This window comes from Ambystoma mexicanum, chromosome 4p, assembly GCF_040938575.1.
Source record: "Ambystoma mexicanum isolate Mex_15411 chromosome 4p, UKY_AmexF1_1, whole genome shotgun sequence".
NCBI lineage: Eukaryota > Metazoa > Chordata > Amphibia > Caudata > Ambystomatidae > Ambystoma > Ambystoma mexicanum.
The window spans coordinates 801,705,664-801,731,315 of NC_090927.1; the positions used below are offsets into that span (position 1 = coordinate 801,705,664).

General features: G+C 43.0%; 4 non-coding genes and 1 pseudogene across 4 annotated transcripts; all 5 read right to left on the reverse strand.

Annotated features, from left to right (window-relative positions):
* Positions 1–6,844: 6,844 nt before the first annotated feature.
* LOC138460469 (small nucleolar RNA SNORD50) lies at positions 6,845–6,914 on the reverse strand. The gene has a single exon (XR_011263169.1). It is a non-coding gene; the product is annotated as a small nucleolar RNA SNORD50 (small nucleolar RNA).
* Positions 6,915–7,149: 235 nt separating this feature from the next.
* LOC138460470 (small nucleolar RNA SNORD50) lies at positions 7,150–7,215 on the reverse strand (annotated as a pseudogene).
* Positions 7,216–9,546: 2,331 nt separating this feature from the next.
* Positions 9,547–9,638, reverse strand: LOC138460479 (small nucleolar SNORD12/SNORD106). The gene has a single exon (XR_011263177.1). It is a non-coding gene; the product is annotated as a small nucleolar SNORD12/SNORD106 (small nucleolar RNA).
* Positions 9,639–10,051: 413 nt separating this feature from the next.
* On the reverse strand, positions 10,052–10,135 carry LOC138460481 (small nucleolar SNORD12/SNORD106). The gene has a single exon (XR_011263179.1). It is a non-coding gene; the product is annotated as a small nucleolar SNORD12/SNORD106 (small nucleolar RNA).
* A 15,119-nt stretch (positions 10,136–25,254) lies between these two features.
* LOC138460480 (small nucleolar SNORD12/SNORD106) lies at positions 25,255–25,346 on the reverse strand. Its single transcript, XR_011263178.1, has one exon. It is a non-coding gene; the product is annotated as a small nucleolar SNORD12/SNORD106 (small nucleolar RNA).
* Positions 25,347–25,652: the final 306 nt, after the last annotated feature.

Sequence of the window (25,652 nt, forward strand, 5' to 3'; positions counted from 1 at the left end):
GTCCCCCTCCTCATAGTGCATCCCATTAATATAGCAGGGATGACACCACCAAGTTTACAATCTTGGGGAGTACCCTGGAAGAGTTCTCACAAATAGGATTGGACAGTTACTCTTCTGTCTCCTCCCAACTCCTGCCTCTCTCTACGGATTGGTTCAAGAGTATGGATCAGACATGGCAGCTTCATTTGCAATCCCCATTTGTTCTCGTGTCATATTTTTGCAAAAATCAAGAATGTGACAAAACTTCATAATTTTACTCACAACTGCCATAATATATATATATATATTCCAATTCAGCTAATCATGGGGAATTAAATAAGACAGCCAGGTCTGCATTTTTCACAAAGAGCATAATCGTTAGGAAGATGCAATGTATTCTCCATATTCCTATTCACCAACTCCAAAAATTTGGAACATTTTAAGATCAGCCAGAAACCCATTTTAGATGGTCATTACCGTTCTCTAAGTCACAGGTGGATGAATTTTAATTGTATCCCCTGTCTTCACACCTCCTGTCTACATTCCAGGGATGCACGAGCCAGGACCATTTGTCTCTGCACAGAGCCCTTTTAAAAACAGCAAGTCTAGAGAAAGTCTGTTGTCAAAACCTCTTAGCAGTCACACTTTATTGCAGTTGTAAAATAGCTGTGGGGATGTAAACCAGGTTTTCCGGTGGGGGAGTTCTTTGTGACATTTTTCCCACAGCAAGCAAACAGGGCCTGCATTGGGCCAAAGGAAGTTTTCATGGAAACAAAGTGGGCTTTCTTTCCAAATGTTTGCTGGTATTCTGCATGCGAAACATAATATACATAATTTTTTGGTCAACACGCACCATGTCTTTTTCCTTAGATTGTTATGTTAGCAGAGGTACATTTTTCACATTTAAACTACAAATACACATGCAAAGCAGTTTTTTGTCCGTGTTTTTCATGTGAAAGGGTCCCTTGTATTTCTTAATTTGGGAATTAGAAAATGCTGCTTTTTCTTTAGTAATGACAGGTAGACCTTTTCCACATGGCCCTTCACTTCTGTTAATTTTTGGCCTTGGATTACACCCCACAGTTCTAACTACCCCTATAGATGGTTGGACCATTTTGTGTACCTCGGATTTCATATTTTAGCCAACCTGCATAGATCACAGGTTCAGGAATGGTTGAGAAGCAGGGTGATTGCCTTTGTTGGTTCAGATGTTTCGTGTGGATGCTCATTACAGGAAATTCTCTTTGCTCCCAACCCTGATTTTAAGAAGGAAAAATTGTGGCAAAGCTGCTTTATGGATTTGAAGTGCTCCCTCGTTGGCCACGTTGGAAGGACTAATTTGGAAGACCAAGGGGTTCAGATCTCACTCCCTCTGGCAGCTATCCAATATGAATTGGGGCTTACCTACATTGCCAGAGCAAAGTGGAGAGTCTTGTCACTATACTATAACATAATTTGTCCTTTGGACAATTCATTGTACATAGACCTGCATAATGTAAATCAGTCAACCAATGTAAAATTCTTAAATTAATTAGTGCCCTTTTGTATCTCATTTGGGCTTCAGGATGATGACCTCATTCAAACTCCCTTGAGGATGAAGGCGAGGATTGGCTTCAGATCATGGAGACATTCCATGGTTATGAGTCACTGGAGCACTTATTATGATCATAAGAGACAGGTAATTGTGGCTCATTTTCTTAACATTTATGCCAATAGAACAATGAGAAGGCAGTTCTTGAGACTCAAGTGGAATTTTAATCAAATCGAGATGCAGCCACATATATAGAAAATATAAAGTGCAGATATTCTATGTTGGGTGACTCAGTGGAAACACTGAATCATCTACCGACTGACTACCTGCCATGCCCTCTTAGACAAACAGCAATGTTATTTTGGGAAACATGTACATTATCGATATCTGGACTGTGAGGATAAGTTCTGAAAGGAATGTTTGGTGGGTAGAACGTCCTCACTCATGATTGCAACTGTGAACCTGTTTTTTTTAAAAAAAATTCACCTTAATGTTAGTCCCCAGGAATGCAGGCTGTTGTCGGGTTTACTAAGGCTCTCAACTGAGATTATTATGACCAATGGTCGGAACGTTCTTGGAGCCGTAATGTTTTTTCTCCTTTGCTAAAAGCAGTTTTTAATTTCGATTCTTGTAATTGTATGAATTGCCTTTTGATTCTTGTAATGTTATGATATGTAACAAATCACATTCATTCAATAGTATTGAAATGTTTTGAAATTGTGTTTCAATATGTTTAAAGTCTGCTGGTTTTTAACCATGAAATAAAAAAGAAGTCAACATTAGAGTAATTAACATTTCACACAAATATGGTGGCTAACAAATAATGCATGCACAAATGGAAACAATTCCTGTTCCAGCAAACAGGTCATAAATGCTGCAGCATCAAAGTGATGTTTTATGGTGGGATACTTTCAGGGCAGATTACAGCAGCTCTGTCTTTATAGGGAGCTGCCCAACAAGACTAGTTTCTAGGCCTCTGTGCTTTTTGTTAATGCCAACGTGCAAGACTAGGGGAACATTGGGAAGAAGTTAATTTTAACAGAAGTACTGTAGTCATCATGGAGCCTGTCTGATGTGCAGCCAAGAGGCACCACTGTACCCCAGTCCCATAGTGCAACCCCATCCAGCCACTTGCGCCGGCACCATCAACAGCACCCTGTCCTGCTCTATACCTATGCTGATGCCTCCACAGCAGGTTGTGGGAGACCGCAAAAGTAAAGCATCTGATAGTCAGCCAACTCGCCTAGGTTCAAAAGCCACTGCAGGCTCAGCACTTCGTTCTTCTGAAAGGCGCCCATACCATTGCAGTGCAGAAAGCAAAAAGGCCCTCCTGCTTTACTACAAGTTGGGGGAAATCACTGCTCACGGGTGAAGTGAGGATTGACAGGGACTGCAGCAATATACTAGAAATCTGGTGCCAAGCCAGGAGCTTGCTAATGAGAAAACTGGGGCAGGATTTATCGTACGTGCCAATGATTTGCAATGAAACCAGTTCCTCAGGGTCTGGAACCCAAAAAGCCCCTATCAGTAAAGCAAACCACCACCCCTTTGTAGTGCAGATTTCCCATTTCCAGTTGTCTTCCATTCTCCCGCCATGCAAGGCAGGTAGGACACGGTCATGTATACTTCTGAGGCATGGAAATTGCATTGGACCGCGACCCTCAGCAGCTATGCATTTTGGCCACGTAAATCTTCAAATCTAAGAAGTTTATTTTGTTGGTGCTAACAGTCTGACGATAGCAATGTATGAAGATAAACACATTTACACAGACAAAGAATATGAAGCAAAGGTAATATTATGGACACGGTACATAGATGATGTACTTATCATTTGGAAAGGGGAGGAGGGATCCCTAGAGGAGTTCAGACGGAGAGCAAATCAGAACACAATGGGGATAGAATTCACAGGAACTGTTAGCACCAACGAAATAAACTTCTTAGATTTGAGGATTTATGTGGAAAATAACCATCTCAAAACTAAAACCTTCAGGAAAAGCACTGAGGCAAATTCCACCTTATTTTCCACAAGCTGCCATGTTAACTCTGTGATCAGGAACATGCCAAAGGGAGAGTTTATCAGAGCTCGGAGAAACTGTTCTGAACAAAGCAGTTTTGAAGACGAATGCAAACTACTGACCAGCAGATTCAAAACAAGAGGCTATGGAAACAAAACAATAGCACAAGCTAGAGATAAGGCCTCCAAAATCAATAGGGCGAGTACCCTTAAGACAACAAGACCCATACAAGAAGAGAGACAAGAAATCAGCTTTATCACTAGTTACTGTGCAGACAATAAAGTATTGAGGAAGATTTTAAGGAAGAACTGGCACTTGTTGCAATCGGACGATAATGTGAGGAAGTACATAGGAGACAATCCCACATTAACCTACAGACGAGCCAAAACCATCAAGAATATTTTAAGCCCTTCACTCCTTCCAGAAGAGAAGAAAGAAACCCCAACCACATGGCTCCCACCACTACCAACAGGGTTTCGGAAATGCGGGACATGTACAATGTGTAAACATGCTCTAAATAATACAGTGATCTTCAAAGACAAACATCACATAACTCACAAGATAGTGGATCAGATTAACTGTAGAAGCAAGTTTGTGGTCTATGCAATATTCTGCTATTGTGAAGAAATGTATATAGGCAGTACCATTAGGGAACTCAGGATAAGAATAAGGGAACACTTATCCAACATCGGAAGTCAAGACACCAATTTACCTCTAGCCCAACATTGGCAAAGAAAACACCAATTAGTCGATAAAAAACAATTGAAATTTATTGGACTTAAAAAAGTGACCCTCGGACCAAGAGGAGGAGACCTTGAAGGTAAATTGAGGCAAGAAGAAGCAAAATTAATCTGCAAATTCCGTGCAGTGGAAAGAGGATTGAACTCAGACCATGAGATGGCCTCATTCCTTTAATAACAAGTAAAAGAACAATTTTTGCACAAAAAGTTAGCAAGAATTGATCAGAATTTGATTTTTCATCTGTGATTTTTCATCTGTAATTTCTAACATTTACCTTGACAGAGGCTAATATGTTACAAGAGCATGCTTTATATACCAAGTTTGAACCCCTGTTTTTCACTTTTTACAGACAATCTTTAAGCTATGTATGCCTCATATCCTTGAGAAGTGCGCATAAACACATACCAGGTTCTGTACCATTTATAGTCAGTCTTAAGTCTTTGTAACACCAGACACAAGTTAATGAATAATTCCTCTCTATGCAAAACCCCCCCCAAAAACGTATACCCACTCTATTCAAGCCACAATATTTTTAGATGGGCATTCTGCCGTAAAAGGTTTCAAGGGAATGCGATTCCCATGCTGTACAATCTTGTTTTTCCCAAAATATGGCTGCGACATTAGAAACCATAAAAGGACTACCAGAGATGCTCTGACATCGATTTTGATTTTTGCATTTTCAACTTTTAAAACCAAAATTGGTAATAACATACAACATGAAACATATATTTGTAGTTCAGAAAAATTTGTAGTGTCCGAATATGGCATTTAATTGGACAATTCAAAAAAATCATAATTCGATCCAGACAGCAATTTACAATTGCTTTCAAATTTCCTACATTCATCCAACACATAAGGAAGCCCGTAACGACATATGTAATACCAACAGCTCAACACCAAAAACAAAAGAACTAGACGAACATAGTGAAAACTAACGTAGGACTTAGCCGACTAGTTTTCATGGCCGCAATAATAACAGTAACACGGCACAGAGCGAACGGGGACTCTTTGAGACGGAACACGCTGACACAGGTGAGCGTGCTGGAGGGGCTCCCGCAGTGGGGCTTATTTCATACAATGCGACTGCAAGTGCTAAACACGTGGTGGCACGATAGATAATGTTCAATGTCCAAGAACGATAAATATGAGTGCTAGCGCAACTTTAGCTTCAAGTAACCATGGTAAACACTCGCACACATGGCGTGCAAACACGATTTGGATGACCATGGTTGATTGATATGAAGACCCGGTTCAATGCTTATTTTTATAAAGAAACTTTAACAGATTAGCCCAGTTTGTAAGTTTACAACGTTGAGTTCAAAATTAAAGTCACTCGGGAAATGTTATTATGATATTCTTTAAACAATCTATAGGTTGCTCTATTCACTGGTAAAGTGCACTTCATTAATTGTAAAGGAAGGCAGCTCACTAATGGGCCACATGATGTTTTCATTTTAGGGATTTAACCCATGACTATTTAACGCAAACCACCAACACATGAACCTTGAATCAACCTTACTAGGTAAGAAGAAACACCTCCCTCTTTTTTGGGTTGATTAAGGTTTAAACAATTTTTCTTTGAAAAATGCAACGGGACATTACTTTTTAACTAATTATTTCTTTATGTCTTTCTTTTTTACGTTCGCTATCATTATCTGTTGCATTTTCTTTCTTTTTGTCAACCATCCCTAACAATCCCACCCTTTCCCCTCCCTCAATGGCCATCCTTTAACATGCATGCATGCAATTGTTATGCTCTATTTGGAATGTGTATACAACTGTTGCTCATTTATCTTTTTCGTTTTTGCAAATGATAATAATAACTCTGTTAATGCAACTGGATTAGCCCTGATTTGAAAAAGACGCAGACGTCAAAACACGTGTAATCACGAAGGGCACACCTTGAATTTATGTACAATTAAAAATTAAACATTCAAAGCTTACAATTTGGAGAATAAGAGGTATTGTTTGGTCTTCCTTTTCTTCTCCACGACAAGGGCGCATGACACTAGTACAAGTAACATAGTTTGTTGAATTCTTTATTCTAACGGAGTAAGGGAGCCAAGGAAACTCTCTTGTTACACAGGTCATGCGACCGTGACTTGTGAGTCAAAAATTATTCAGGAAAGGGCGCTGAGGTCCACCTGGAAGGGAACCCAACAAAAAAGGCTCCTCACTCACAAAAACACTATTAAAGCTAAACACAAACAGTCAAGGCAGCCACAAATGTATCCCCATTAGATAAAGGAAATAATGGTTTGCACAGCCAATACAAACATTAGTACAAGTCCCTCCACGTGCGTCTTTTACTCGATCTTCCACCGGTGGGGCTCCGAAAGCCAATCAAGGAAGATAATTATACCGAGCGTTCATGGATAGGACATTAGACTACCAAGCAGCATTGCTGGTCACATGTACAGCTACCTGGACAGCAACGGCTGCATGCTAGTCACATAATACAGTTTTTCATCATTGCCGAGACGGTCAACCCCACTACAAAACAATAAATAACAGGTAGAAACGGGCCATACGTGCATTATGGCTCCAGATAAACACATGAATCTACATATTTAGTCTGATCTCAGCTGTCAGATCCGTATTAAGTGTTTCGTCAGGAGTTCAGGTTCTGGATTGTGTCATCACTTATCAGACAAAAAACAAATATATTCAAGTTATTACACACCTGGCTAAAACACACACAGCTGCCATTTCTACACTGGAATGGGAAAAAGGTTACAGTGAAAGGGTGGCTTGAAAATCACAATAGTATACCTCCTGAACCAAAATTAGGCAATTCAAGCACCCCAAATCACCCTCATTCCCCCCTCCCCATTTTGCTTGGACAAGAAGCAAAGCACAAATCTACACAATTAATTAATTCTGGTCTCTGAAGTCAGATCCGTAAGAAATTTCTCATCAAGAGGTCAGGTTCGGGACTGAGCATAGAACACAGTGCAACATTTGCACCCGCCACTGGCTAGTGATATATGACTCTTGGAGTAAGAAACGGTGTCCTGTTGAGGTGGCGAGTATTTTTATAGCTGACTGCTTGCAACTTGAATGTTTGACCTTGGCATGCGCCGTCCTATTTCGATGACCTACAGTCAGTATATTCAGCAATTAACAACATGACTTGCTAAGCAAATAATCCAGGTTGAATGGAAGACATACCTTTAACATGAAGAGCACCGTGCACCCTTAAGACATGCTGCTTTCTCCATAATGTAGACTCTATTAAATAATCTGTATCCCAGAAGATATAAATTGACCATAAATATAAGTACCCAACAGCATGGAGGAATAATGCACAAGCATGGATCAACGTGACATGTTCTGCATCAGCTATCAGATTCAGTAAACACTGGACCAGTGGAGATCCTGCTCAAGTCTAGTCACAGTGAAGCCACCACCCAATTAATAGCAGCATATAATTTCTGTCATTGCACCCAAACAATGAATGCCAATTCATCTCTTCCATGTCTAAATTGCTACACGCCAATTGGAATGAAATTTGTATTTGAAATGAGAATATAGGTTAATGTGTATACAAAAGGCCAAGAAGCATTCCTAGTTCTGTGTGCCACAAGGTATGTGAATATTTATAGCACAGGGGCTGTCTGGTGGGGGACAGTGCCCCTTTGAATAGGCGAGGAAGAAATTGGGTTAGGGAAGCAGTACATGCTGTGCTCCATATGCAGGTTAAGGCAACTTGGTTTCTAATGTTCCAGAAAGCAGGACCTGAAATATTGCCACACTGAAATTGCTCATCTAGTCAAACGAACCAAATGAGATACTTATGAAACATGTGAACGAAAAGAAAGGTGCATTAGGAACTAAAAATGCACAAGTCCCTAACTTTTCCTACCGTGTAGAAAATAGGCTTAACACTACACCTACAAACCATACACTGCCTCACTAAAACAGTGCAACCATTACTGCCTCACCCCAGCAGGTATCCTTAACCAACATCTTGCCTGGACTCAATTAAAAGCTTGACAATTAGATTTTTTGGGGTCCTAGCCCAGTGATGAATACCTACAACTACAGTCATCAGGCACATTCAGGCCTTTATTCCCACAGGATTACACTCTGTTACCTACACTGACTGGGATAGAGGCACAGTATCAAGCAGTAATGTATTCAACGTATTCAACTCGGTCCTTGCATGTAATTTTTAGTAGCCTCACAGCTAGATATTAGTTCTCCATTGGAAAATTAAACAGATCCCCTTTTACAGGCCACCCCATTATCACCTGACTCCACTACAGCCTAGCTCAAGTGACAATGTCCCCTAGTTGAAAGGTGGATTGCCAGATTCAAGCCTTAGTTTAGTATAATGGATTTTAGCAGAAAGTTCAACAATTCAAAGGAGGAAGGTGAGGTATAAGTGAGGCAGTGTGAGGCTGAGGGGTGAAGGAAAAACCTAATGGCAGGGATCAAAATTAAGGTTAGCTAAGCAGGATCTAAAAGCATCCAGCATTAACAAGAAGCTGCCTCTAGGGAACAAGGAGCGAGTACAGTGTTCTGCAAATCTAACTGCCATATAAGATGCAAATACATAATGTTGTCCATTTACAACTAAATCACCAAAACCAGCTCATGGTGTTTGTGTCAAGCTAGCCAGGCTCTTCTGGGCTACAAGTAGGAGGTAAATAGCTCCCCTCAATGTCGAACCCTGAATTGGGCAGAGTTACAGTGATTGGAAAAATGAATATCTGCTTCCAAGCATCTCCAATGATGTCAAGCAAATGGGGCAGCCAGACTAGGAGCCAGGCATGGCCTGCAGAGACTCCATGCATAACAAATGCATATTGATTCAAGTACATTTAAGAAAAAACAAGGCCATGCATGGCTGACGTCAGAGTAATCCCATCACATCTTTGTGAGGCGCATATCCAGCAAGCTCATTTACTCGCACTAAAGCCTCGTTTCGTCTGCCAACTACTTTAATGCCCTCTTCTTTCCTGACTGTTGTGATATTTCCTCCTTTAGAAATCACATTTCAGGGGGGGACCACCCTCGCAGGAAAGGCACCCCTTTACCTCAAACAGTTTACTCGCTCCAACACCCCTCCCCACCCCCAAACATACCTGGGACACTGACAACCTCCCTCTTCCAGCCCAGACACGCATTCGCTTGAGTCATGGGGTGTGACAGTTGGATTGCAAGAGAACAGATCCTACAAGCCCAATAGCCGGAAGCCAAGCACTGCCTAAAGAACAGAATGCATGCTCTCACACTCCTGGACACCCGATGTAAAAGCAGGCAATAGGCATCTTTGCTAGTGTATCAGACACAACTGGCTAAGAACCCTCCAGATTCAACACTGTCGGTCTGATGGGGAAAAAAGTTCAGTCATCATGTACAGCAGAAAAGAGCCTTGCCCGTTAACAGTTGCAGCAGCGAACGCCAACATTATAGTACAAATCAACTCATGATCTACATACCGTGCCCATATGAACTCTGCATACACGTGTACCCGAAAAATGCAGCTGCCTTCAGTCACGACCTTCGATCACATTCCCTCCTTCCAGTTAACATTCCTGGTTAATTACAACTGAAAATTGGAAAATACCAAGACGACCAAAAAGGAGATCCGTGGCATTATCACAGTAACGCGATGGCGTCTGATGTGCGGCTCTCCATAAATGTTGACAACTCCCATAGGCCTCGCCATTTGTGGGGGGCTTTGACTGATGCGGCTGTAATCAAGCAGGTGTGAAGATTTAAATAGAAGCCACGCAAGCGGGAGAAGGAAAGCCATTCATCGGATATTGGCAATGTAGCCGATGCATCAGACATGACTGGCATACGTTTCTCATCACGGTTGATATGACGGAGAAAAAGATCAGTCATCACATTCAGCAGCAAACAGCACCCATGTCAAAGAGCAGCCACGCAAGTCCAAAATACAAATGCACAAAATAAAATATGGGTTTAGACTTCAGACGTGTAACCCACCTGTAGGTATGCCCAAAGTAATCGTGTCTATGTCCAAATAGTGTTTTTAAAAAAGGGTTACGGTTAACCTATGGACGTCAGATTTGCTGCCCTGCACACTTAGTCGGCATGCCTGTGTACTTACTGCAAGCATGCGGGAAACGCCCAAGCCAAGCAGCAAGAGTTCAGCTTTTCGTTTCTGAACCTTTACAGGGGAAGGAAAAATAAAATAAAAATGAAAATTGGTGGTCAAAGGTTGAACACACATCAGTGTCGATTTAAAGATTAGGTTCTAAATCCAGCCATATGTGCTTTAAACTGTCGATTTTAAGAATGATTACTACATCGGGTACTCAAGATGGCCGCCCACTCAGAATGGTTTCAGTTACCAACCACAATGTTACAGAAACAGCAGACAAAAGCCAGTTTGTTAGTGTTCTTAAAACAGTCACAAATCATAGGAATGCATCAGATGTTAAATGTTAAAGGTATTTGTACCGCGCACCGTCACCAACGGAGTTGGTCCCCAGGCGCTGTGGCGGATCTGTAAACAAGAAGTTGGGATGGGTTAGTAAGGTGAAGAGGGAGTAGGATAGTGAGAGGAGTGGTGTTCTGTTGGCAGCTTCAACTCGGTATACACCGGGTGCTGAGCTTTGGTGCGAGTATCGGATCGATGTCAGTCCTCATGTGCTGTTGGTCCGGTTTATGGGTTATTGAGGTGTGGTGAAGTGCGTGCAGCTTGTTGTGCAAGAGATGGTTGTGTATGTTTTTGTGTGAGATAAGTATGCAGAAAGTTTGAGCTTTTTGGTAAGTGGGTTAAATACATCTTTACAAACACATGTTTGGAGTACCTTAGTTAAACAAAGTAGTAATAGTGTCAACATATTCTGTACACAGAGGAAGGACACACTTGTGGTTCTATGCAAGATCACAAAGGAATATATCCAATTTTATAAGTATAAACACGCATTGTGCGTAACGCATGATATTTCATTTTTCAGTTAATTTGTTGAATTCATACAAAATATTAGAAAAAGATTACAATGTAGATAAAACAAAAAAACACTACAAACAAGGATGGGAGAGAAGATGAGCTTTCAGGTTAGACTGAAAAATTCAAAGATGGAGTGTAGAGGAAGAGAATTCCAGTGTAGGGGCTCAGAGGGCAAAAGATCAGAAATAGGAAGAAGCACAGGGAGTTTGGGATGGAGAAGCAGATGTGATCAGAGAGTGCGAGAGGGAGTATAGAACGAGACTAGCAAAGAAAGATGGAGCCAAGATATGAGTACACTTAAAAAGAAAGTGGTAGAGAAGAGAAGCAGTGAAATAGACAGTAAAGATGTAATAAAGGAGCAAAAAGGTTAAAGGAATAGTGCGCACAGAAATATTATTGTCCCGAGGGTTCTGGCATGTGTTTTTAAGCATACGTTGATGGATCGTACAAACATTTCCTATGCACCTTACCGTAGTTTTCCTCTTTTGTACACATGCGAAATCAGGCAGCAGGGCGTGGCCATCTTGTGATAATCTTATCTGTTGCCGCATCGCCCAAGCAGGACTGCCTTGGTGGCACTAATTCATATGCCCCGCCCCTGAGGCTGAGATCACTAGACACGTACCGCCCATTTCACAACGCCAATGCACGTCTCGTGTCAACATTCTCTGCACTTCATCTAATGACGTGTCTCCATGGAAATGGCAGGGTGCCTCTTTCCTCAATAAGTATAAACAAACTGCTTCTAATCAGACAACATCAGATTTGTTTTTCAAATCGTTTCACTGTCTTTTTTTGAGTATTCTGTGCCGCGTTTCTGTGCTCTGGTCAGCTATCTTCGTTGATCATAGCCAGTGCGAACAGATACCAGTACCATTACTATCAATTTTTTTTTTGCCCCATAATGGCAACAATACAGCCCTGCCAATATGAGCCAAAGTATTCCGAGGCGGAAAACTAGAAAGAGAAAGATGCGCAAATGATGGGGCTTTGGACGACAGTTGGGAGGACGATTCTACAGATCAAGAGCCTGGGCCTAGTCGCATGGACAGTGTTTCCACCTGGTGTACCTGCAATCGGTGCGCGCTAATCCCAACCGAGGAGAAGAACTGCTGCTGCGGGGGAAAACTCTCCATGCTTGTCCTACATATCGGAAGACGAGACACAGCCGCAATGCGTTACCGAGCTGCCAGACTTCAGTGCAGCCTGCCTCACACGGACCGTGTTGAGGATTATGATGGTGTTTATGCACGAACTTCGAGCAACAGTTCGCCCACGCTATCCAAGTAACGAGTAAGTGTACTCTAGTTGTGATGTCACTTAGGCCACTACCATTTCATGGTTGTCTCCTATATTGTCGTAACTTTGATCTATCAATGCCAAACGAATGTAGTCTTGCAATTCTATACATCACTCTCAATTTGGGGACATCATAGTGGTCTCCTTGTGTTAATTTCATGTATATCCATGAAGCAATATTTCTTTGTGTCTCAAATGTAATGGAATGCACAGTCGTTCAATATTGTACAGTGTCTAGGCAGCATTTGTACTGGCAACAATGCCATTGGATACAAGAACTGTCATGGGCAACTAAGGTTTAATACACTTATCTTGTTCATTTAAACACAGTTTGTATCTTTCTCTTTCACAGGTGGTACAGGCTGGTGGCCTATCGTTCGTTTACATGGTGGCTTCATGGGAGGCTTGGACACCACGTTTGACGAGTAATACCTGCCTGTGTCGTTGGTGCCATTAGAGAAACTTTCCCCAGTGACAGCGGTCAGTACAGGGGATTTTCCCACACTGTGCTGCAACCAGAAGTTTTTAATGTGTAGTACATTTGTGCCATCAAAATCAGAAACAAAATAAAACAACAGAACATTTATCAATGGTTGTCTCAGTTGTTCAGTGAATCAAGTGTGTTTCCCTTCAGCAGTGTTCCGTACCTTGTCTGCACGCCTCTTGCCCATCCACCCCCCTCCATTTTCAAAGGCAGTTGGCACCAGTGGATGTGCGCTGCCAAAGGGAGCTGGCAGGGGTGGGAATGGCCAAGGTGCCAATCACCATGTACACTTCAAAGGGATCTTACGCGCAGGGTTCAATGTTCACTTGTCCTCCCCAGATCCCATGTCTCCAGGCAGGATCCCCTGAAGGAGGCCGTGCCCCTGCAATCCACATAAGTGTGTCTCCATTCAGCATTGGTCCGGGCCTTGTCTGCATGCCTCATGCCCATCCATCCCCCCTCCACTATCATTGGCAGTTCACACCTGTGGCCGTTCCCTCCCAAGGGACGATCCCCTGAAGGAGGCCGCGCCCCTGCTATCCACACAAGACCACACCATATACTCGTCATTCATTCACATACACACCCTCTTTTCAAATTCTTTATAAACCACTTGATATTTTTCATGAAAACATCTGTGAGCACTGCAAGTCAACTCGTGAACGTGCTACCTGAGAACGTCTGTGACCACTGCGATTCAGCTCGTCGTCGTGCTACCTTCGAACATCTTCCTGTTCTCCTGCCACTAACTACCCTGCTGGCTGAATCTGTTTGTTGGTCAAGGTAAGGGCAGGTCACCTAATCATATCTCCTCGATCTCTAAATTTCGATCTATTTTGAACGAACATACACAGTGTTATATTCATTCATCTCATTGCCATTGACTTGATTTTAATTTGTTATGTTATCGATATATATATCAATTGTCAACAGTGTCAATTGGGATCGAATTGCATCCTTTGCGGACCGTGTCTATAAGCATGTTTCTTTTTGATGCTCGTTAGTACATTCAAGGGACGAGTAACATGTTATGATTTTTGTCAAATCAATGAATTGTTTATGAAAGTTATCCTATAATACAGCCGGCTACGCTACACTGGTTTTGCTTTGGTGACCAAAACATAGCTTGCATTGAGAAAATGTATGGTATAATTCCGTCTTTCTCACGCTTTTATGCAAAGTAATTTTTGAATATTTACCTTTTTTTAACAGAATTTCCAACAATGCCTGCATATATGGTTTTCGGTTGCCCTTCTAAGACTTATAACAAATCTGAAGGCACTACAATGCATGTATTCCCGAGGATTATAGATCGAATACGAGAATGGGTCAGATATTGCGGATTTGCACCACAAAAGCTTGAAAGTAGAGCCCATAAATTCTTGGAGGACACAAGGGGTGATCGATTCTGCATTCACAGCCTGCACTTTGCCACAAATATGTACGACCAATCTAAGTACGCAAAGAAGCATCGACTCAGAACGTCTCGTAAATTGCTCCCAAATGCAATTCTGACTCAATTCATGCACAGGCCGCCTCAGGTGAGTCACGGTTCCCGATTTAGCTGTAGACCTTGAGGTAGTGAACAGGTAACTAAATGGACGGATTGGTGATTTAGGTGTAAATGTCCCTTATAATACTTTTCATATTCACACGATTGTATTTCTTTATAACTAAACCCCATTTAGCTAAACATCTGTCCTTGGTTTTAGGAGCATCATAGAAAACAATTTATGGGCACAGATAACTATGCTATAGTGCCCTTAGAAATAAGCATAATATTTTCGTAATCTGTCTCTTTACATGCCAATTTTTAAGATTAGCATTTCTAAATCAAATCAAATTTTCCCTTTACAACTCCATGACTATGCACTGAATATGAAGGAGCAGGATTTTGCATCCATGTCTTGCCTGCAGTCAACAACAACTTCGAGCATGTATCAGGTAGTCTTATTTAGCTATTCAGTTCCGGAAATGTTTTATGCATGGAATTTGAGATAATTTGATGATATTTACATATCGTGTCGTTCGTTTACACAATGTTTCATTCATGGTTTTTTATTGATATCTACCATTGTCTGCGTCACATTGAGTGTGTTCAATTTCAATTTTTTCATCCATACTAAAACAAGTACTGTGTTACAGGGAGATGCAGAAGCTTCGACTACAATTACATCATCCCTCGTAGTTGATCCACACCCAGAGGTATGCGTACTGACAGTTCCCTCGAATGAAAGAAAGTAGGTCCTAGATCTGATACTATTAGAAAGTAACATTATTATAAACGAGCAGTTTTTGCAAATAGCTTGAGTGCAACATTTCAATCAGTGTGCTTTGCACAGTCATCTTTGATCTAGTAAATTAGCCATCAATCATGTGGAAATCGAAATGTATTTTTTACTAAATGACATACACCGTGTACGATTGTATCTGTGTAAACCATGTGTGTGATTGAATAATTTGATTTCTAATACGAATGAGTTATTTTGAATGGATACTCTTTTCTAGGGATGTATACATGATCGGGATATAGAAGAGTAGGCATGTGGACCAGCTTGCTGTTGCTGTCGTTAAAGAAAAGAAGAAGGTTTCACAGAAAAGCAAGAAAGATATGGTAATTTGCAAACAATTTGATTTTTAAACAGTGTATTGTGCTGGTGCCTTCATAACATGCTGTTTTTTATGTAAATTGTCCAATACTGTATGTTGGATTTACATTGAACATCTTTTTCCAAACTGTCTTCTAGCTGCCCGATGGTGTACGAAGTATGCAGACACAGACAGCTACAGAAATCAGAGATGCTACTTGCCAAACTGATTTCACCATGGCGAAACTATTATTTGAGGCGCAGCGTGTTGAAATCAATAAGCAGACTCGAGATGCTTTTGCCCAATGGCCAGAAAATGAATTTAATATGACCGCGAAACAAGCAAAGTTTTGTTGGACCATTGCTACAATGCGACTGCTCCACCAGATGAAGATGAAACTGAATGTAATGAAGATGCTTTTGAATTAGTCGCAGACTACTTGACACAATCGACACCCGCTAAAAAAGTGCCACCCAAAAACCAATCGACATTGATGTTTTCTCCGATTCATGATCAAGTAACAGACGCTGAAATGACAGACTGAAGCATCAATACAATTGACCAAGGAACTAGACAAAGATCTCGAATACAATATGTTCAGTTTGGCTGATATGTCAACCACAGTTCAGTCAGAAACAACAATAATGCAGGATGATAGTCTAATAAAGGAGCCCAAATACTTAGCATTCGACAGCAGCTTGATGAAGATTATAATGATGCTGAAATGTGTGCATTCAGTGAGAGGGGAAGTATGTGGGAAGCCATTGGTGAATGTGACTCGTGTACCACAAGGCAGTAACATCAAAATACATGCCACCTGTGAAATGCTCCATGAAAAATGTTCACGGTCCGCACAACCGATGCTGGGGAAACTGCCAGCTGGGAATCTACTGTGTGGAGCTGCTTTACTTTTCAGTGGCTCTAGTTTCATAACATTGTCCAGTTTCTGTCAATTTGTGGGACTCCATTTCATTTCTAAAATGCAGTACTACAAATATCAACGTCAATATCTATTCCCTGCCATTAGTGAAGCATGGAAAATTGAACAATTGTCTATTCAAAGTACATTCTCCGAAAAACGGTTCAGGCTAGCTGGCGATGGACAGTGTGACAGCCCCAGATTTTCAGCAAAGTACTGCACATACCACTTTCAGGACATGGAAACTAAAAAAAGAGTTTGGTGGTCTTGCAGGTGTCCGAATGTAAATCCTCAGTGGCCATGGAGAAACTTGGTTTTATAAAATCACTGGAAGATCTCCAATCGAGGGGAATCCAAATTGACCTCATTGCCGCGGACAGACACATTTCAATAGCCAAGACAAAGAAAGAACATTTCCCAAATATTCGCCATCAATTCAATTTATGGCACATTGCCAAATCCATCAATAAAAAAAATCAGGGGAAAAAAGGTTCTGAAAATATTTTACAGTGGTCCCAGTCTTTCAGCAACCATCTTTGGTGGAGCTCCAAAACTTGTGATGGATCTGTGGAAATTCTACTAGAAAAATGGCGCTCACTTATGCACCACTGTTCCAACGTTCATTCTTGGACAGAAAACCAACATCTCCACCAATGTGCACATGGCCCTTTGTCGCTGGAGCAGGAATGGAAGAAGAAGTGGTTGATTCCATCTTCACCTCCACACAAAGCCCTTGAGAAGATTGTGTCTGATAAAACTCTATCAAGAGATCTGAACGGACTCACAGAATTCTGTCACACAGGAGATTTGGAGGTGTTCCGCAATATGTGCCTAAAGTACAGGCCAAAGAGATTGCATTTCAGCATAGACGGGATGCAATATAGGACATTACTAGCGGTATTAGTGCATAATGAGAATGTGGGTGTGAACAATCGAGGACTGTGGGAAACTTTGGGATGCTTCGCTACACAATGGCCTTTATGAAAAGAAGCAAAAATGGGTGGTCAAGCCAATATATGAGGAAATGGAATTCAATTTTGTGAAAGATCTTATTATGACTGTCTTGGAGATACATACTCACGGAATCGCACACGATTTTTTTTCCGAGTACACATACATTGCCACAAAACATTGCCAACGTGCCCTTTCCACCTAAAGCAGAGCTTGTAGAACAGTTCACTTCCCGGTACAAATGATTACCATCCGTTTTTTTGCTCAAGAATGTTTTTATGAAGTGTCCAAATAAAGCATCCAATTTGTATTTTGAATTCTATCCTCTTTGTCAATTTTTTTTTCAACAAGTACCATTTTTACGAATGCCATACAATGTAACGCTGTGCTTTCACACTTCTCAGTTTCGTCAAGCTTCTGTGGGACCTTCACTGATCGTGGGAGGGCCAGATGGATAACAGTATGAAAGCAACTTTGGGGTTCTGCTGTTGCCTTACCAAACAGTTGCCCAAATAGCTGAATAACTATTCGTCACACAAAAGGGATGAGACCTAGGCTAGATAAGATACTCAGCACGCAAGAACTAGTGATTGTTAGCAAAACAGTGCATCAAAGTGGGTTGTTGGTGAGAAATAGAAGCACTCTGACCAATATATTCATCGGGGCATGTGTTGGGGGTCATTGCTAATGTAGGGAAGGAGTGGGTCGGTTGAGCCCCCAGCCCGCATACATTATATGCGAAAGTGACATCCTGCTATTGCACTTGTGGGGGGCACATCCTTTCCCCTTCTGCTGCCATGGGGAAGAAGGCCCTGACATAAGCAGAGGTGGGCTGTTGCTAGACACACTTGGACTCCATTTTGTGTACCCTAGACTCCAACTTTGGACTGGGCAGCATTATGTCATTGCGAAGTTTCCCCAGCCCCTCAGCAGCACCGCGAATAACGAGCACTGATACCCCCACATTTTTCCTCCTGTGCCTGTGCCTCACAAGTCCCTTTCTAATGCATGCGCCAACACAAGATGTTGCAAACTAAGAATGTATCTTCATTCTGAGTGAAGGTCACCAGCTTTGAATTTTGGCTTGCGAGCTGAGGAAGCCCACGCATCGCACACAGTATAAGGTTTAATTGTTTTTCGGCCTCGAGAGAGAAAGGGACCATTCCGAAATGAATTGAATTAAGGGAGGGGTGTATGATAAGGTTCACTAATCAAAAACTGGTGAAAGGAACATGTGATTTCAGTTTATGAAAAATCGTTGATCTGAACGGAGTCTGCGTTACGGTCTGCGTTATGCGAAGAGAATGGAAATGCCAAATATAATGTAAGTTTGACTTTCAGTGATTTTATAGACTTACGAGTCACCTTATCATTAGCCGACCTTTATTGCTGGGTTACATTGTACCTGTTTGTTCTGTGTGGTATATTGCAATGAAACGCAAGCACGACCTTTGTGTGTACTGGTCTTTCTACCGGGCACATGGGCAGTCCAGCATCAAGATGCATGTAGACCACCAATCGGTTCCCCCAGGTTCAACGCTAATATTTAATTAAAATGCCGTCTATGTGTTCCTCGATTTGTAGTGTCAGCTTCCACATCCAATTTCGAGCTGAACATATTCCATAGCACTATCCTCCGAAGCAAATTGTAGACTACTTTCCATATTGTTTTCTATGTTTTCCCATTGTTTCACGTCTGTGCTCATCTTTAGTTTTAACACGGGCCAAATTAATGTGTAAAATGATAAATTGTAATAAAGATCGGCTACTGAGACACAATTCTGTTTTGTTTTCAAAACAGATACATCCTGCCTTTTTGTGATTGTCATCGATTCCAGATACCAACTGATGGGTTTTTCAACCAGCAGCTGCAGATACACGTCAATAGCTGGATATCAATGACTCTTTTGGGACGATCGCCACAGCCCGATATGCCCTTACGCGGTACCAGCGATTAAGAGCAACCCAACATTGTTTACGGTGGCCTAGCGCCAAGCTGATGCCCAAGCCTTGTGATTCATGGTGCGTCCAAAGCACTTCTTTTACCCAAAAGGAACATTGCGTGACTCACGATAAACATTTGCGGATCGAGACCGAATAAAAAAATTACACATTTGATTGAATATGTCAATCGGCAGATGTTCTCGGAGCGTTTATTGTGAAATAAAAGTACTTTACAAATTGTACAGTCTTGCTTTATCCTTTTAAAGTATAGTTTTATATTCCGAATTGTGATGCGCTGGGTTGTGAGATGATGTGTGTTGATTTCTGGGTTCTGCGTCACGTCACGTAGGTGATGACTGGGCGTGTTTGGCTACGCTGCCCAGTAACGTCCTGGAGATAGGTGGAGAATATCACTAGGTTTGGTGATGGCAGCCTCAGGGCAGGGGCAAATGAATTAGTGCCGCCAGGGCTGTCCTGCTTGGGTGATGCGGCAATGGATAAGATTATCACAAGATGGTCGTGCCCTGCTGCCTGATTTCATATTTGTACAAAAGAGGAAAACTACGGTAAAGTGCATTGGAAATGTTTGTACGATCGATCAACGTATGCTTAAAAACACATGCCCAAGCCCTCGGGACAATAATATTTCTGAGCACACTATTCCTTTAAGAGAAGACAAAATAAACAGAATGGAAAAAGATGCGAGGCAGGAAGGCCGACAAGAGCAGTAGTCAATACAAGGAAAGACCAGGCAGAACAGAAGTTTAGTAGCATGAAATAAGATGGGGGAGCACAGATGTTAAAAAAGGGCATAGCAGCCGGAGTGAGCAATAGAAAAGATAGGCAGCTTAAAAGAAAGCTAGGGAAATCAAAGATAACCTCCAAATTTTGTGCAGAAGAGGAAAAGGGCAGAGGAAGGAGTAGTAAGTAGACAGAATAGTTGAAGCCGGAGAAACAAACTCAGTTTTAGCAGGATTAAGGTGTAGAAAAGAGGAAGACATCCAGTTTGAAAGCATAAAGGCAAGTTGATACATGGGCGTGCAGAATAGAGACAGTGGAGTGCAGAATAGAGTCAAAGGAAGAGAAAGAAAGATTCAATTAAGAAACAAGCAGGGTGGTGCAGTGTAAAGAGAGAAAAGGAAGTGAGAAAGGTGACCGGCCCAAGTTACAGAATAGGACCTCTGAGAAAGATAGGAGCTGAACCATTCAAGGACAGACCCAGTAATATCCAAAGAAGAAAATGAGGAAACAAGCGTGATCAACAGTATTGAATGCCACTGATAGATTGAGAAGAATAAGTATAAAGGAGAGCTTAGAATTACGATCAGAGAGAAGAGAGTCAGACATGCAAAAGAGCAGTTTCAGTGAGAAGGACTGAATCTAGATTGAAGGGGTGGTAGAAAAGAAGTTAGGAAGCTAGCCACCAGGGCATATGCAACCTGCACAAGAATTTGAGTGAGAGAAAGGGAAGAAGTGAAAATGGGGGTAAATCAGCAGGAGTGGATGGATCAAGGGTCATTTAGACTAGGGAGAATGATAGCATACTTTAAGGTAGCAGGGAAACGAGTTACAAAGAAGAATGGGTGAAGCTAAGGAAGAAGATGTGGATAGACATGTGGAATAAGAAAAGAGGGAAGATGATCAGAATGAGATGCTGTTGGATGAGCACAGGTTAAAAGGGCAGAAGTATCAGTAAGACGGGTTGGTTTTGCAATGCCCTTGTCATCTTTTGTGGTGGGCATGGGCATCCTTCCTGTTCCTGCTTTGGTACGACTCAAAAGTACTGGGAAGAGGGACATTGAAGTTATGCTCAGATCACTTATTGGTAATTGACATCCCTTCCACCCATGGGCAGAAGGTGCCCATGTCTTGGCTTTGGATTTACTGCTGTGATGGGCAAGTGGGAAGGGATACCTCTAGGAAGGGGTCTGGGGAGATTAGCTTGAGAAAACAAAAATGTAGAGTACCTGCGAACATGGAACATGGCGGGGCAATCCCCCATTGGCCATCCACACCTCTTGTGGCCACATTATGTCATAATTACATCATGCAATAACCACAGACCACTTTGTAAAGTCTTTGGAAAACAAGGTCAGTTTTATTTTGGAGCAACATAACAATGGGACAGTCCCAGCCATATACTAAAGAATTACATGTATAGGGTGACCCATGTCATTCCCCGCCTGCCAGAGGCATAAGCGGACATACGCTTCTGGTTGTACTCCCAGTCAGTGAACATTTTCAGGAACACTGGCAAGAGATGCTGTAGCCTAATGCCCTGGAGGGGAGTCAGTGCCCGTTGCTTGGATTTGGCTCGAGCCCGGCCATTCCTGAACCACTCACTGCCGAAGCCGCAGCATCAAAAAACCCTCACTGGCTAGGACCGTCCGACACTCTGTCATGCTTTGGGGGTGGCTTCCCGCTGCCCACAAAGCCCCCACACAACTAGCACATACTCACTAACATTCCTATCTGCAGCCAGCCCTTCTTAATGCCACTTGGACTGCCATCAAGAAGACATCCATTCCCTTGTCAGACAGGTAAACACTGTCTGCAGCAAAATGCAAAGAATTTAAACAGCAGTGTCCCACAAATCCCAGGCCTTCAGCTTTTGCGAATTTCTCAATGCTCCTATTAAAACGCCTACTGGACTTCTCCATTCCTTCCTGGGAAATGCCGCTATGCCAGAGCTGCCTTGTTGCAATCTCAGACCAAAAAATGTGTGCCAGGTAGCACCTGAGCTGCTATGCGCAGGGCCACCCGCACCTGGGCTAACAAGCGACCCCAACCCAACTTGACCAGGTCTTTACCACCCAAATGGATCACCATCATCCTTGGTGCCAGCCTCCACTGTAGTTGCCAATGTATGGCGGGTAGCAAGGAGTGCCATCTCATGCCTGGTGTACCAAGCCATACCACCTTTGTCCCCCTAAACCCTAGGTTGGGGCCAACCTTCCATTGCACAGCCATCTTCTCTGCCCATGTTATAAATGACCGATCATTCATACTGCATCATCTGATGGAATAAATCTGAGTCATAAAAACAACCTTTTTCGCTCCTGCCTACCCCCCCACCTTTGTTACTGCCTGACACCCCATAGCCTAGGGAGGGTACCTGTTTATTAGGGAGGGAGGGGCGCCTGTCGATTTCCTCTGGGCATGGGGCCTATCTGTGGGCGTACATAAAGCCTGTAGCGGCCGGATACCCATCTGCCTACCTTCATGATGGCCGGTGGTGACATGCCCTGTAGAAATGCTGTTGTGGCCTCCCCTATCCTGAAACTGTGGGAGGACCAACCCTCGCCATGGATGCCCAGTGCCCCCAAGGCCAAAACTTTCCTGAATTGGAACAGCGAGGGCGGGGGGAGTCAGCATGCACTAAAAGGGGGGTGCCTTCCTTGGGCCTGATTGCTAGAAAGAGCTTGAGGAGGTGTACCGGGCAGCCTTACCCAACTAGTCGGTTTTTGCATTTCCTGAGCCTAATTCGGACCCCCTCGCCCGTGCCCTTGCAGAACAAGAAAACATCACCCAAGGCAATGGCCCTACCCGATGTGTCCTTTTTAGAGGCTGAGACCAACTCACTAAAACTAAATGCCCTGAAAAAAGCCCATACAAATGCAAGCTTAAATAGGGACAATTCATACGCATCAAAACACTCCTTCCAAGGCAGACAGCAAACTTACCATTAAATCAAAGTCAATGGGCTTGCGCCCATCTTTTTTGGTAGGCTCCATCCAGGCCCAGCCCTTTAAAGTGGTGCGCACCAGGAATCCTTTGATGGGATCCGCTTTACCTCCCAATTTGAAATAGAAAGCCACTGCTGCCAGATGAGCTGCTGGCCAGCTTTTAGATTTACCTTCCATGTGAGCCCATGCCACAAATGTGCATACCTGTTCCTCAGCAGTACGCTCAATACATTGTAATTCCAGTAACACTAATGAATTTATCATAGCTTTGCTGGTATCTAAACCTGACGCCTTGTGTGAGCGATTGTTCATCTAGATCACAGAGCGCCCTGTCCACGCTACCAACTGCCACCGCTCCTTTTGGAACTGCGCTCCCTCCAGCCTAGCCGCCAGATGGGCCCTCCGAAACTTGGTCGACTGAAATCAAGAAAGAGCATCAGCAGCAACATTTACAGTGCCCGGCATTTGCCAGGCCCTAAACACAATATTTTGTACAGGCATACCTCCACCAATTTCCTCAGCAGGCTAAGTACTGCCGGGTATGATGCAGACTGGAGATTAATGGCCTGCACAACAGTCTTGTTGTCGGACCAGAAACGTACTCTGTTACCCAATTCCTTGGGCCACAACATGAGTGCCACCACAATGGGAAACATTTCCAAAACCATGATGTTTCTTTACTACCCTTCTTGTGCCATTGCTGTGACCAGTGCTGGGTACACCACTCCGGCCCCAGGATCACTGACCCCCAGCAGCCGCCGCCTTATATGCGTCCCCCAAGTGCCTGCCACTGGAAATCAGGCCCTGGGGGAACGCCTCTTCCACCTCACAGGGGAGGTAGCGTAGAGGTTGACCACCCCCGGAAGGAGGCAGCCAGAGGGGACAGTCTGCTATGTAGGCTGTCCTTCTAGAGCCCCCTGTAGGGGCCGGTCAGCCTCTTACTCAAAGCTAAGGACAAGGACTAGGAGTAAGGAAGGTTCCATTAAGTAATCGCAGCATCACTAATCAAACGGTCTAGTGATGACTACAATAAAAATGCAAACACCCTTTTCTACATCCTCAACTCACGAGTGGGCATGTTTCAGAACAAATGTATAGCCCATGTGGCTGACCACTCCCAATCAATTTGACCCATGTTTTTGCTAAATGCATTCTTTTTGAAATGCTGGTCAGTAACGGTCCACATTAACGATAAAGGCTTAAATACATCATGCGTTAGAGAACTACATATGCACAGACTGCAATTTTCCACTTTTTGGGCCTCATCACAAATTGGGCGCTAACGCTGGCACTAATAGCGCTGACGTTATTAGCCCTACCGCCAAACCCACCGGCGCTACTAGCGCCGGATCATGGGTTTGGCGGAACGGGTATTGCCCATTCCCCATTGAGCCCATTGGGGAATTCCCCCATTTGGCTCAATGGGGAAATTTTGCGCTTTTACCGCCGACGGATTTCCCGCCGGCGGTAAAAGCGCTGAAAATCGGCACAATATCAGCTCTGAGCTGGGGGGAAATCAGCTGAAGCTGTGATTTGGCGGACCCTTAAATCCGGCGGTAACAGCGCTACCGCCGGATTTAAGGGCTACCGACAAACTCGTGATGAAGCCCTTAGTCTAATAAAACTATTGGCTTCTTGTGAACCATGGCCAGCTGCAAATCTTGTACTGGAAAGCACCCTTGATACCCAATTTAAGCAAAGACCAAAGGGGATGTGCTAGGGCAACAAACGTGCATGTTTCTAAGTTGTGGGGAGGTGCATCCTGAGCACTCCATGCAAGGTATAAGGTGTGTGTATGCGTTAAACGAACCATCAACAAAAAAGTTATGTGCTGTATCTTGTGATTGGGTGTGTCTTGCTGCACCCTCGCAAGCACCCCATTCAATCAAACGGTTTACTCGCTCCAATCATACATACCCTGTCCCCACGACCTTCCTCTTCCAGCCAGATCACACATTCATGCGTGTCATTAGGTGTTTGCAAGCAAAACCCTGTTTTCACTTAATACCGATCCTACTGTGCCAAGAACTTGACGAATGGGTGAGGACTTTGTGCTTAAAGCGACCCGGTATGGGGCTGAAAACGAGCAATAGCCAGAAGCCAAACTGCCTAGAACAGAATGCAGAATTACTTCCTCTCACATTCCTGCCCACCCTAAGAAAAAGCAGGCATAGGCATCTTTGCTAGTGTATCAGACACAACTGGAAACAAATCCTGCAGATTCAACATAGTCGATCTGATGGGGAAAAAAGTTCAGTCATCACGTACAGCAGAAAAGAGCCTTGCCCGTTAACAGTTGCAGCAGCCAACGCCAACATTAAAGTACACTCCGAAGACTTATCTACATACTGTGTCTATAATGAATCGCACACAAGTACATCTGAAAAATAATAGCTGTGCTTCATCGCATTCCCTTCTTCCAGTTATCATTCCGGGCTAATGAAAAGTAAAACATATATTTAAATACAACTGCCAAGAGGAAAATACCAAGAAGACCAAAAAGGAGATACGATAGAATGAAATACGATAGAATGGAATTATCACAGTAACGCAATGCTCTCCATACATTTTGATGATCCC